Source organism: Equus caballus, chromosome 14, assembly GCF_041296265.1.
Source record: "Equus caballus isolate H_3958 breed thoroughbred chromosome 14, TB-T2T, whole genome shotgun sequence".
Taxonomy (NCBI): Eukaryota; Metazoa; Chordata; class Mammalia; order Perissodactyla; family Equidae; genus Equus; species Equus caballus.
The window spans coordinates 24,595,820-24,610,519 of NC_091697.1; positions in this window are offsets into that span (position 1 = coordinate 24,595,820).

The following is a 14,700-nucleotide window of genomic DNA, read 5'->3' on the forward strand; positions in this document are numbered from 1 at the left end:
CAGCATCAGGACAGAAGTCCCAAGACAGAGGTGAGAGGCCCATGGTGCTGTCAGGTCGTCTTTGTCTGGAGCTAGAGAGAAACCTCACAGAAACAGAGACTCCAGAGTATCTGGAGGAAAATACGGGTAAGGCTGAGGGATCTGAACACCTGCACGTGGTGACTGATATGTGCATTGCTCCTGGTTGTCACGTCTATTTAGTCATCATTAATCTGGAATAGCCCCACCACCACCACCATTTTTCTGTTGTTTTGTCTTTTGTTACATCGACACTTTTTAAGAGCTCAGGTCAGGGGTCCAGCAGACCGTTCCAGGGGCTGGATTTGTCTGATTGTTTCCTCTTGATCAGATTCAGGTTAAACACCTTTGGCAAAAATAACACATGGGCAATATGTCCTTGTCACTACATCCCATAGGAGGCACACAATGTCAGTTTGTCCCATTAATGGCGACGCTAAGTCTGATCGCCTGGTGTCCCAGTTCAGGTCCTCCAAGAAGCAGAGGCCGAGATGGGGTTAGATGTGCAAGAGGTTTATTGGTGGAAATGCCTGTGAAGGATAAGGGAGAAGGGGCAGGAGCAGGCAGGGTGAGACTTTAGAGCATGATACAGGTGTAAGACTGTGGAAGGAGAGGGGAAAGGAGTGGGTGGGAAGAGCCTCAGGCCGCAGCATGGTTCTGGGGGAATGCTTGGCCAGGCCTATGGGGGATCCACAATCCAAAGTGCCCAGGAGAGGAATCCCCCCAGGCAGGAAAGGCCTGGTGCTCGGACCCCCACTGTGCTCAGTCCTGGCTGACAGCAACTAGTGTGGCCTGAGGGGGCTGCGGTGGATCCAAAGGGGCAGCTGCTGAGGCTGTCATCAAATACGCTCCCCACAGCAGGTCCTCTTGAGAGAGATCTGAACAGAGCAAACTCAATGGCCGTCATACTCGGTGACAGCGATACCTGCCAGATTGCTCCACGGTACCCCATTCATCTTGTAATTGATAAGCAACGTATAGGGCAGCTCTTCAAGACCACGTGAAGATCCTGTTCAACAACCTTCACCTCTTGATGTTGGCATTCACTCGTGATCTTTGCCTGAAGCAATTCTTGGTTGCAAAATGGCGATTTTCTACTCCTTTCATGCCTTCTAGGTGTCTTAGTTGGCACTCTGCTGTAAAAGAGAACTCCCTTCCCTTCTTCAGTGTCAGCACAAACTCATGGATTTTCAAGAACTAAGATATTATAATCCCTTCCCATCACTCTTCTTTTTGATGTTTGAATCATCCCCAAATTGACCCCTGGGAGCCCCTTCGAACAGACTCCTGTGTCCTTTTCTTCCTTTCGTCCTGTCCCCATGGGTTTTTTGAGCACGTCCTTGTGCTCCAGATTCACCTGCACTTTTCCTGTCCCGACCCTGGCGTCAGCTGCTTTCTCAAACAGTCTCTTGTGGTGAGGAACGGCATTTAGAAACCGACGTCTGAGGAGGAGATGTGCTCCCTGGTGCTCCAGTCTTGTTTGAGTTACCAGTTTGTGACGACTCTTCCAGTTGAAGTCCAACGCCACAGGCTTCTTCCGCAGCACAGTTCTGGGGAAATTCTTGGTCAGGCCTACGGGGGATCCAGTAGCCAGAGTTCCCCCGTTCCATATTTGCCTCTCGCTTCTCCCACAGCGAGAACTCAGCGATATATTAACCCTCTTCCACAGTACACACAAATTATACCACCAATACCCCTAGCATCAACAACCACAAAAGCCCTACCCAGCGAAGGTCATGATTTATTTGAGGTTCTTTTGATCCTTAAAATAAACCCGCCTAAAAGCACACAGTCACAGCCTTGGAATTACTTCCGCTGTCTGTGTGGTGTTACCAATTTGACCGGCAGGTTCATTTCTTTCTATTTGTATTCAATTTTAGGGTTGCTTTTCCCATCATTTTCATTTAATTTTATTTTTTGATTAGGTTAACTATTTACATGGCTCAAAAGTCAAAAACTATGAAAAGATAGTGACTCTTTCTTCCATCCCTACCTTTGCTGCCCAATTCATACCCAATCCCATACTTGCATTAGCTCTGCTTTATTCTTCCCATGCTCCATTTTTACCGCAAAAAAAGAGACAAATATGTATACATATATACATATATACTCTTATTTCTCTTTCTTACAAAAAGATTGCATACTGTAAGTACTTTCTAACACTTTGCTTTTTTTCCCTTAAAAATGGGTCTTGGAATCTGCTCCCTATCTGTCCCCAGAGAGCCTCCTCAATGTGTTTGAAAAGCTAATTTTTAATTACAGAAGGAGTATCTGGCTTTCTTCTTCTTGTTTAAAAGCCGGACCTTGCATGTAAGGCTGAAGGCTATCTCCACACCCTCTGGTCCCCCGCACCCTCGTGGGGCCCTGCCGGAGATGGGCGCGCATCCTCCCAGACCCTTTCCCGCGCGTTTGTGTGCCTTCGTGCACACGGGGAGAGGGGTGCTTTGCATCAACTGTATGGCATGGTGAACATCGCGCTGCGGACGAGCTTTCCTGACTCAGCACCGCATGGGGATCCAGCCGTGTCGCTAGGTCATCCCCTTTCCCCACCTGAAGAAATCCTGCAGCTCCTGAAGGCCCCGCTCAGATGTCACTCCTCTCAAAGCCGGCCGCAGCACTGCAGGGCTGAAGTCCACCACCCCTGGGCTCCTGCTGCCCGGGCCTACCCTTCACTATAGCCTTTATCCCGATTCAAGTATTATCTCAGGGAATAAGGTAAGACGTGTAGTGTCTGTGACACACATCAAGCCCTTGGCATGGTCCTAGGATGGGCACATGCTGGGTGAGTATGAGTGCTCCTAAGAGCAGGGCCCAGGGCTTCATTCAACGGTTCTTTCAACAAACATTAACTGTGGACCTACTACGTGCCGGGTCCTGGGCTGGGGGCTGGGCACAGAGTGGAGAAGAAGGCAGATGGTCAATTTTGAATGCGGTGTGGGGCAGCAGTTAATAGCATGAATTCTCCAACCAACTGCTGGGTTCAGATCCTGGCTTTGCCACTTACAAGCCATGTGAACTTGCTGATCCCATCCTATTTAAAATTCTGCTACTTTGTTCATCTTATTTTTTCTGCATTAATTTTGGTTCTTCAAAATGTTACTTTGACACATTATCTGTCTTGATTACTGAGGGTTTTTTGGCACCCCCTTTAAATTTTTCACCGAAGGCAAGTGCCTCACTCTGCTCTCCCGAGTCCCGGCCCTGCCTTGTGCAATTACTTGATTCCTTTGTGCCTCAGTTTCCTCACCTGTAAAATGAGGAGGACAGCAGCTCCGCGCCCCCCCCCCCCACAGTGTTGCTGTGAGCATTAAATGAGCTCACACTGCTGCAGAGCCTAGGCCGAGCTCAGCAGGTGGCAGGGAAGTATTCGCTGTCATTACGGCCTCGGTGTCGGGCACACAGGGAGCACAGGCTAACACTGCCAGTGAAGGAAGAGCACACCACCGCTGCATGCTCTAGACTTCAGCCGGCACCTTTTACAGTTCACATCGAGCAGGGTTTTTCCGCAGCTCTCCGGAGCATGTAACGTGCTTGGTGGTTCTCTTTGCCCTGCAACGTTTGTTTTGTTTCAAATGTAACCTCACGGCTCTCTCCTGAAGGGTACAAAGTCCTTGGCCCTGACCATTCAGTGTTCTTACAGAACTCCTCTCTTCTTTGTCTGTGGTCCCACCTCTCCCTCCGCAAGCTCTTGGTGACTCCAGGGCCCCTCCCTGGACCTGAGTGACAAGTGCCTCTCGGTCAATGCTTCACCGCTTTCATCACCCTGCCTCCCCCTTCCCATTCAGCCTACTAACTCCTGAAGGGCATTGACAGGAATGTTCTTCGGTTGCGCATCTTCTGTCAGAGCGGAAACCTGAGGAGCACCGGGCAGTCCTGCCTCCCTCGTTACTGAGATCTTTTGACTCATTGCCATCCATCTTTCAACCCTTCGGTCCATTTATTCCAGACCCTTCTTGTGCTAGCTGGCTTAAATACGGCTCAATTATTAATCTTTCTCTAATTGAATTGTGCCTTTTTCCTTTCTTATGTCATAACATATTAATATTTCCCCCCCTGTTCCATATTATTTCTACTTGTTTTCCGTTCAGAATCTTGATGTTCCAGGCCCAACTCTACTCTATGGCTTCCTGGCCTGTTCAATTCAAAGCAACAAATATTGATCTCTATTTCCACTCAGTACTTCCCAATTGTCGCCAGTTCCCTTTAATGCATCCATTTGCAAAGCCTCTATCTTCCTGAATCCATTTTCCTTATCATTAACTTCCCAATAAAGGCCCGTGGCCACAGCCAAAGCCATCGTGGTCCTGGCTCCACGCCCAGGCATCTCTTCTACCCTGGCCCTTGTCCCCAGCTCCTCCGGCTCCTCTCAGTGCCCACAGGAACCTCTGCCACCTGTCCCTAACTTTCCCAAGAAAGAGCGATGGCCCTGGGGGCGGCCAGAAACGGGGAACCCGAGGCACCCCTGGCCCCTAGGACATGAGGCAGAAATGCCAACCACTTCTTAATCACAATAAGAGCACATTTATTGATTTCCTCCTGGGTCCAAGAGCTATTCAGGAGAATGGCTTTTGTTTTTGTTTTTGCTTTCCATTTCTAAGCGATTTGAGTTTTCTCGTTTAGTTTGAACTTGTGTTATTCATGTCTCGATTTTACTGCCTTGTGATCAAAGGACATAGACAATACAATTTCTGCCCTTCATGTTTAACAGTTCTTAATGGCTTGAGGTAGGATCCTTTTTCTCAGTTGTTCCATGGGCACTGTAAGGAAGGCATATTCTTGACTTGCAAACACAGTTCAGTGTGTATCCACACTCCGCCTTACAGTTCCAACAGTAACACAAGAGCCACCGTCCACCGAGAGCTCGCTCTGTGCCAGGCTCTGCGCTGTGCTCCTTCTAACAATTTCCTCGTTTAATTTCCCAGGACCCCGTAAGAAACGTCCCTGGTGATCCTCATCCTACTGATGAGGGAACTGAGGCTGAGAGGTTCAACAACTTGTCCAAGGTCACACAACCAGAGGCGTGGAGCTGGGATTCAAATTTAAGTCTGATTCCTAAGCTCAGGCTTGTTTATAATTAAAGTTTACCATGTCAGGGATTCATGGAGCTCCTGGCAGACACAAGGAGCCCCCCAGTTATGTGCAGAATACTAACATAGCTAGAGACGTACATTTTTCTGGGACAAAGGGTCATTGAGCTCATTAGATTCTTCAAAATTGTCAAGAACCATTGCCCTGTGTCCATACAAACGTTTTGTCTATGTGATCTATCAATGAGATGGGTGTTTTAACATGCCCCTCCCCTCTTGGGTTTCCTTCTATTTCTTTCTGTTCTGCTTTATCTGTTTTGTGGCAGTGTTTTCCAGCATATCAAGGCCTATGACTCAAATCATTAATGCAAATTGTACTCTTTCTCAACATAAGATGACTCTCTCCAGCTAAATGACTATCTTTGGAGTCCAGGTGTACTCCTTGCTGGCTGTGTGACCTTGGACTACACATTTCCCTTCTCCGAACTTCGGTTCTACAAAGCGGGAACCCTCACTCCTGCCACCGGGACCCTGGTTAGACTCAGCAGAACCCCCATAAGGACATGAGGCCGGAAACACGTGTCTACAAATGACTTCCCATTTCCTCCCTACAGACATCCTTCCTGTCCCCATTGAAGCAGGTAGCCGGCTCCAGGCTTCCTTGCCTCCTGGGAGATTTGAAGCAGGGCTTTTCCCTCCCAAACCTGAGCCCGAGGAGAACAGGGTCTGAAGAACTCGGTGGAGGAGAAAGCAGCAGCCGGGCGGGCCGACAGCTGTCAGCTGGCCTCTTGCTCCCGGCCAGGTCGCGTTGGCCCATCCTGGACATACCGACTTCCTAGAAGATCAATGTCAGATGAGGACGTGGTCAGAGGTGATGGTGACGGAACAGAGCGAAAAAAGACCACTCCTTAATCACACCCAAGCAGAGATAAAGACAGAGACCCCAAGCAATGGCCCAAACGAGCCAGCATCCCCCTGCCTGGCCTGGGAGACCCCTGCTCCCTTCCTCCCGCCTCCTAGGTAAGGAGTACCGCCTAATCACCCCGCCTCCCTGCAGCAGCCAATCCGGACAAGCCCCGCTTCCTGAGCCCTCCCTCAAGCCCCTCCCCCAGGCCCCACCCCTCTGACACGCCCCTCCTAGCCCTCTCTACCCAGAAGCCCCAGCTCCCAGTGGGCCTGTTGCTCTAGAGGCAGATTCTGCTGGACCCCAGGTGCAAGCCTGGGGTCTTTGGCTGGCGGGATTTCCCCGGGACAAAAAGGATGCCTCCTCGGCTCGGGAGGAGGGCGAGGTCCGCAGCCTCTGGGGGAGGAGGGGCCTGTGCCTCCTCCTGAGCTGCCCCCGGGCAGGGGAGCGCTGCAGACACCTGGCCATCGCCAGAGACCCGGATCCCGGCCTCGGGCCCCCCAAGCCTCCCCAGAGACCCCGTGCCTCTAGCAGGCCGAGGACATGCTGAGCAGGGGACTTGAAGGGACCATGTGGACCGGAGCCAGGAGCAGCTCAGCGGGAATGGCTGGACGTGAGGAAGGGAGAGAGCCGCTGCTAGGGCCTGGCTTAGTGTGAAATCCTGTTAGAGCCTGGGGAGCGGGTCACCCTGGGAGGGGCTGAGATAATCTACCCGACAGCCCAGCACAGTGGAGGCAGAGCCCAGAATTAGGTTGATCTAAGAAAATTCAGAAATTAGGTCTCTCTTGAATACTGACACCTGTGGCCTGAGTTGCATGCCTACTACACCAGTTTAAGTGAAAAAGGGACATTATAGGGACACTGGGGCGTTTTAAGGAACCGAGGGGCAGACAGGCAGTCAGGATTCCAGAAGGATCTGAATCTGGCCTGAAAAGAAGCCAGGATTTGGTGTTCACCTCCATGCTTGCTTCTCCCAGCAGGCCTGTCTGATCCTTCTCTTTCTGCTGTTTCACGCGATCCACCGTTCAGCCCCTGTGGCAGAAGATGTGACCCCACAGCGTGGAGTGGACCCCTCTGTCCCAGCCTGAGGCCCAGGGAGAGCAGAGCCGAGGCGAAGGGAAGCACTTTGCTGGAGGCTGGGATTCAGGGGGCAGGAGGGAGGGCAAGAGGGGCAGCAAAGGAGGGAGAGCCACACAGAGACGTGTCACCCAGTGTCCAGGGCTTCAGGTGACTGTTTCCTTGATCCCACAGGCCCACCTGGGGAGGAGAGGAGAAAGTATCTATCCACTGACTGCCATCCCTCACGGCCCATGCCCTTATCAGGCTCTCATGTGGGAGCTCCTGGAAGTTTCCAGGCCTCCTCCCTACCCTTGGGAGGGAAGCCCTGGGTCAGGAAAGGCGGGTAGACAGACAGCCTGAGGCAAAGTTGCTCCTGTGTGAGCTGGTCAGAGCCTAGACAGAACTCCCCTGCAGAGGAAGCTGCAAGAAGAAACGGGAGAGTGCAGGTCCTCTGAGGTGGTGCACAGTGTCCAGTGCCACCTCCTCTCAAGCAGCCCATTCAGGTCCAGACAGACTCTCTCAGTTACTGCTCTAAATCTCCAGGAAAGAAGGTCCATTGGCCTGGGTTTGGGCCCGGTTTCACTTCTCCAGCCAACAGCAGCCATGGGAACAGAGTCACCTGCCGGAGCCAAACATGGCTGCCAGGGGCTCACTTCTCTGGGTTAGTGTATTAGTTATCTATTGCTGAGTAACAACTCACCCCAAAGCTGAACAGCTTAAAACAACAAACACTTGTTACTCGCAGTTTTCGTGGGTCAGGAATCTGTGTGTGGCCTGGCTAGGTTCTCTGACTCAGAGTCTCTCTCACTCAAGCCGCCAGCCTGCACTCTAGTCTCCTCTGAAGCCTTAACCAGGAGAGGATGCACTTCCAAGCTCACTCACAGGGTAGGCAGCAGGACTCAGGTCCTCGCAGGCCGGGGGCTGACAGCCTCAAGGCTTTGCTGGCTTTCGGTTGCCATGTGGACCTCTCCGCAAGACACTCACAACACGGCTGCCCGCTTCACAGAGCAGGCGAGCAAGGGCAAGAGAGGGCGAGCCAGACAGAAGCCAGAATCTCTGTGCCACCTAATCCTGTCACTTTTGTTGTATTCAGCAAGATGCTAGGTCTGGCCACACTCAAGAGGGGACGATTATGCCAGGAAGTGGGGTCATCTGGAGCAATCTTAGAAGCTGCCCACCACAGGGAGGGAGACCATGGAGGGGTCATTGGTTCCGGACAGTTACCCCAAATGGTTCACACACCTACCCTTCAGGCTTTCTGTGAGGCTTAGAGATAAAACAAAGGAGCTGGCAACACACTTGACACACAGAAGACACTTCATCCAACTGGCTGCCATTCACCTGAGAAGGGAGCAGGGCGAGAAATCTGACGGAAAGCTCACACAAGTTTATTTAAGGGAAGAAAAAAATGTTTTTCATCAATTATTCAAGACCTCAGACCTCATATTGTCTATCAGCAGCCTGACTGAACAAAGAATTTACTTACACCGCTTCTCAAATAACAACAAGGAGAAGAATCGCAACATTCTCCTTTCTTAAAGCAAACCCTGGCTCCTCTTTCTCCTGCAGACACCGACCTGGGCACCTAGGGCTTGCTGTCCCTTATATGCCTCGTCTCTAATCCTCCCAAGAACCCAGCAGATGGAGTAACCCGTGGAGGGTGTGAAGAGGCACAAACTGAAAGAAACTTGCTCTGGGGCTCCCACTTCTGAGTAGATGGAGTAGACATGTTTCCCCCATGCCTCTAAGTACATTAAAATGCTGGATACCATACACAAAACAAACACAAGAAAACTCTGGAAAGTGGAGAGAAGAAGGTACAGCTGGGCCTCAGGACCCAAGGGATGATGCAGTGGGCACTCCCTGGGTTGTGTGGTTTGGGTTGGTTTTTGTTTTGCCTCGCTGATCCCAGACGGGACACTGGAGAAGCTAGCAACCCAGCAATGGCAATGGGTAGACTGAAAATGCCCCGAGAACAGCATGCATTCTCCAGCATAAGACCAGGAGAGGGCAGCTTGGTAGGGCAGAAACTTTCACACAACTGCCCTACCCATCCTCACACAGCAGAAAACGCGGTGTCCCCGCCCCTCTGCACGCCAGCCACAGCCAAGTGAAGCGTGTAGACTCCGCTCGGCCAGGCTGTGACACGTCACCCTCCCACACCAGAGCGGGTCAGAGAGGCTGAGTAGGGTGCTGGAACTTCATCCCTGCTGGAGAGAATGAGGCCCCTCTGCAGGGCCGGTGGAGGCTATGTGGGAGCCTGGACTCAGCCTCCCCCCAGAGGTGACAAGATGCCCCCCACCTCCCCTCTAGGGCACCCCAGAGGAGACCATAGTGGAGAGTCAGGGCATTTACCACCACTCGGGGATAACAAGGCCACACACACACACAGTGTCAGTGGAGGCCACGTGGGAAATAAGAGTTCCCAGTGCTTCCCAGCTGTAACCAGAAGACCCACACTTCAGGTACAAACCAAAGCTGACTGGAAAACCCAGACTTCCATCCCCTCTTGGCAGTAACGAGGCAAGGCCCTCCTCACCCCCCACAACAGTGTCAGAGGAAGCCTGCTGAAACCTAAGACTTAAACAAGACCCAGAGTCTTATAATACCCAAAATGTCCACGTTTCTATCAAAAATCACTCTCTGGGGGGGAGGGGGAATGAGGAAATATTGGTCAGAGGGTGGCAACTTCCAGTAAATAAATTCTGAGGATCTAATGTACAGCTTGGTGACTGTATTTATGATATTGTATTTTGTACTTGAAATTTGCTTAAGTGTTCTCACCACAAAAAAGAAATGGTAACTACATGATGGGATAGAGGTGTCAGCTAACGCCATGGTGGTGATCATTTTACAATATATAAACATCAAATCAATACATCACACACCTTGAACTTACGTGATGTTGTATGTCCATTATATCTCAATAAAGTTGGAAAAAATTTAAAAGAAAAACAATTTTTTTAATCACTCATCAAACCAAGAACCAGGAAGACCTAAACAAAATGAGAAAAGACAATCAGCGGTCACCAACAGTGAGATGACTCAGGTCTCAGAATGATCTGACGGGGATTTTCAAGCAGCAATCGTAAAAATGCTTCAGCAAACAATTAGGAACAAGCTTGAAACAGCTGAAAAAAGAGAAAGTCTCAGCAAAGAAACAGATGATAGAAAGAAGAACCAAAGAGAAAGTTTAGAGCTAAAGAGTACAATAACCAAAATATAAAACTCAGTGGATGAGCTCAGCAATGGAATGGACAGGATAAAAGACAGAATCAGAAAACCTGAAGATGCAACAAAAGAAAGTATTCAATCTGAACAACAGAGAGAAAATAGATGGAAAAAAATGAACAGATTCTCAGGTACATGTGGGACTGTGACAAAGGACCTAATATTCGCGTCACTGGAGTCCTGGAAGGAGAGGAGAAAGAGGGTAGTGCTCAAAATGATTTAAAGAAACACTGGCCAAAAAATTTCCAAATTTGGCAAAAAATAGTCTACAGATTCAAAAAGTTGAGCATATCCCAAACAGGATAAACCCCAAGAAATCCGTGACAAGACACATCATAGTGAAACTTCTGAAAACTAAAGACAAAGTTTTGAAAGCATTCAGAAAGAAACAACACCGATTACCAACAGTGGGAAAGCAGATCAAACGACAGCAGACTTCTCATTAGGTGCCATGGAGGCCGAAGGAAGTGGCACACATTTTTCAGGTGCTGAGAGAGAACTGTCAACTCAGAATTGTACATCCAGCAAAAAATATCCTTCGGGGAAATCAAGACATTCTCAGATGAAGCAATACTCGGAGAAGACGTCACCTGTAGACCTATCCTAAAAGCATGGCTCAAGGGCGTTCTCTAAACACAGGATGTGCCAAATGAAGGAATCTTGAAACATCGGGAAGGAAGGCATAGAAAGAGCAAAAATGTGGGTAAATGCAACAGACTTTCCTTCTCCTCTTGAGTTTTCTAATTATTTATATAATAAAGCAATTTACGTAACTGTTTGATGGTTGAAGCAAAAAGTCTAATACTGTCTAACATGATTCTTGATGCGTGCAGAGGAAATATTTAAGACAATTATGTTATAAGTGGGAGAGGATAGAGGACATAAAAGGAGGTGAGATTTCTATACTTCACTTGAACTTACAAAATGTTGACACAGTAGACTTTGACAAGTTTTGTGTATATAATGTAATACCTACAGCAACCACTAAAAAAAGTCATACAAAGAAATAACTCTCAGAAACATGTAGCTAATCTTTTCAATAAATGGTGCTGAGTCAACTGGATAGATACATGCGAAAGAATGAAGCTAAACCCTTACCTCACACCATGTTCAAAAAAAATGACTCCAAATGGATCACTATAAAACTTTCAGAAGAAAACATAAGAGTAAATCTTTACATCCTTGCAGGGCTGGCCCCATGGCTGAGTGGTTAAGTCTGTGCGCTCTGCTGCAGGTGGCCCAGTGTTTCATTGGTTTGAATCCTGGGCACGGACATGGCACTGCTCATCAAACCATGCTGAGGCAGCGTCCCACATACCACAACTAGAAGGACCCACAATGAAGAATATACAACTATGTACTGGGGGGCTTTGGGGAGAAAAAGGAAAAAATAAAATCTTAAAAAAAAAAAATCTTTACATCCTTGCACTTGGCGATAGATTCTTAAATATGACACCAAAGCAAAAGTAACAGAAGAAAAAATAGATTAAATTGGACTTCATCAAAATATAAAACTTTTGGGCTTCATAGATTGCTACGAAGAAAATGAGGGGGCTGGCCCGGAGGCGTGGTGGTTAAGTTCATGCTCTCCGCTTCAGTGGCCCAAGGTTTGCCGGTTCGGATCCTGAGCACAGACCTACACACCGCTCCTCAGGCTGTGCTGTGGAGGCGTCCCACAAAAAAGAACTAGAAAGACTTACAACTATAATATACAACTATGTACTGGGACTTTGGACAGAAAAAAAAGAAAGAAAAAAGGGGAAGACTGGCAACAGATATTAACTTAGGGTCAATCTTCCTCACCAAAAACAGCATAACTTTAAAAAAAAAAAAAGTGGGGGCGGGGAACAAAAGAAGATGAAAAGACAACCCAACAGAATGTGGGAAAATATTGGCCAATCATATATACATGATAAGGGACTTGTATCTAGAATATATAAAGAAGCCCTACAACTCAACAGGAAAAAGATAAACAAATCAATTAAAAATGGGCAGAGGATCGGAATGAACATTATTTCCTCATTCCCAGCCTATTGACACTGATGTTCTTTGGCTATGAATGCCTGAGGCACTTGTCTGGGCCCGTATCACCCATGGTGAGCCCCACAGGCATTCCCGCCACCCCAGGGCCAATGCTGTGGCTGGGCTGGCCCTTGTGTTTCTTATGATCACAGGACACACTTTAGCAACAACCATCGAGGAACTTTGAAAAACAAGAGATATTACTCACAGGTGCTGGAGAGTCCACCGCCGCCCAAGGGCCATGCAGAGAGGTCCCAGCTAGAGAGAGAGGGAGGCAGCACGGGCCTTGGGCTCTGCCTGTATGAGGATCCAAGGGCGGTGCATCTAGGGTTTCCTGGGCTCACTCTTTATTGGCGGAATTAGGGCACAGAGCCTGGAGGCAGGGCCACATGAGCGGTCAGTGATCTAGGTCGCCCAAGATTTTCTGAAGGGAAACTTCCGGGCTGTGGGGGCCTAGTTCCTTATCCAGTTGTTTTGCTAGGAGCTGCGTCGCACAGCTGGCAGTCTGTTTATCTGAGGTGGCCATCTTTTGAAATGGATGCTTCAGCAATCAAAAGCTTAATGTCATGCACTTTGACTGCAATCAAAAAGCTTAATGCCAGGAAGATGCATTACAACATGTCTCCAATATAAATATATACATATAGTCAAGAAGCACATGAAAAGATGCTCATCATTCCTCTTTAGGGACAGGCAAGCCAAATCAAAACCACAATGAGATGCCACTTCACTTTCTCTATATGGTCATAATAAAAAAAATGGAAACCAGCAAACGTTGGTGAGGATTTGAGGAAACTGGAAATCTCATACGTTGCTGATGGAAATGTAAAATGATGCATCCGCTGTGGAAAACAGTTTGGTGGTTCCTCAATAACTTAAACATGGAATTACCCTATGACCCAGCAGTTCCATTCCTGGGTATATAGCCAACAGAATTGAAAACAGGTGTTCCAACAGAAACTTACACTCAAATGTTCACAGCAGCACTATTCACAATAGCCACGAAGTGGAAACAACCCAAATGTCCATCAACTGATGAATGGCTAAACATTCGTTGTGGTATATCCATACGATGGAGTATCAGTCACAGCTAAAATTAAAGATAGTGGCAACATGAAACGCTGGAGAAGATGCAGAGAAATTGGATGTCTCACACTTTGCTGGTGAGAATGGAAAATGGTACAGCCGCCACTCAGGCAAACAGTTGGCAGTTTCTTAAATCGGTACAAAACTTATCAGACTCTGAAGGTATTTCAATATCTTTGAACTGAAAGTCTCTCATGGAAAATGAGATTGCAGATGTAGTTTGAAATCTGGGAGTGCTGAGCAGAAATTTCCCAAAGACCTGCCCCCACTCAAGGGAAGTGAATAGAAATGGAGTAAGGTGAGCGCTGGACGTTCACTCCAAGGAGAGAGGGAGGCCAGCCCTGGTGGTCCCGTGGTCAGGGTTCCTGCTCTCACTACTGTGGCCTGGGTTTGTTTCCCAGTCAGGGAACCATACCACCGTTTGTCGGTTGTCATGCTGCAGTGTGTTTCTGTGAAGCTGAAAGTTATGTCACCAGTGTGTCAAATACCTATAAGGTCCCCCACGGTGGACAGGTTTCAGCAGAGCTTCCCGACTAAGACAGACTAGGAAGAAAGGCCTGGCCACCCACTTCAGAAAAAAATGGCCATGAAAACCCTGTGAATAGCAGCAGAGCGTTGTCTGGTATCCGGGCCGGGTTCCGCTCTGCTGTGCGCAGGGTCGCTAGCAGTGGGAATCAGCTCCGAGGCACTAACAGCAAAGCGAGGGGGAAGCGGCTGCCCGCACTCGAGCTGGCTGGCCACACCTGGAGTGCGGAAGGAGCCCACCTCCTCCGGGCCTGAGCAGGAAGCAACCTGACCTCACTCCCACCACAGTCCTCGACTCCCCCTCTCCCAGCCACGTCTCCAGAAGACCTATAGCTCTTCTTGACACTTCTTGAGACTTGTAGGGTCTTCCAAAGCCCCCCACTATGGAGGCCCTTTTCTGCCCAGTTTCTGGCATTGGTCTTTCTATGACTCCCTTTCAGAGACCCCTGCTCTGAAGGTCCCCCGCTGGGCTTCTTGCCCTTGGGAGGGACCAGGCGCAGACCCTCGGAAGCCCCTTGTCCTTGGGCAGAGGGCTTTCAGGTGGCTCTAGCCCAGCTACCTCCCCAGCGTGTGTCCTGCCTGCTTCTGGAAGTGGAGTCCATGGCCTCCTGAGCCCTGCGGCTCGGCTCTACCCTCGTGATCTGCTCCAGCCTGGCCGTAACCCTTGGCGTTTTCTAGAGTAGAGTCAGGCTCCAAGGGCTCTGAGCTCCACCTACTCCAGGGGTCCCAGGCTGTGTTCTCCAGAGGACTCCCAGCCCACCCCACTGGGGCACACAGCTGCTCCACACCTCCAAAGCATTGGCGAATTTATGAACATGTCACTCTCCT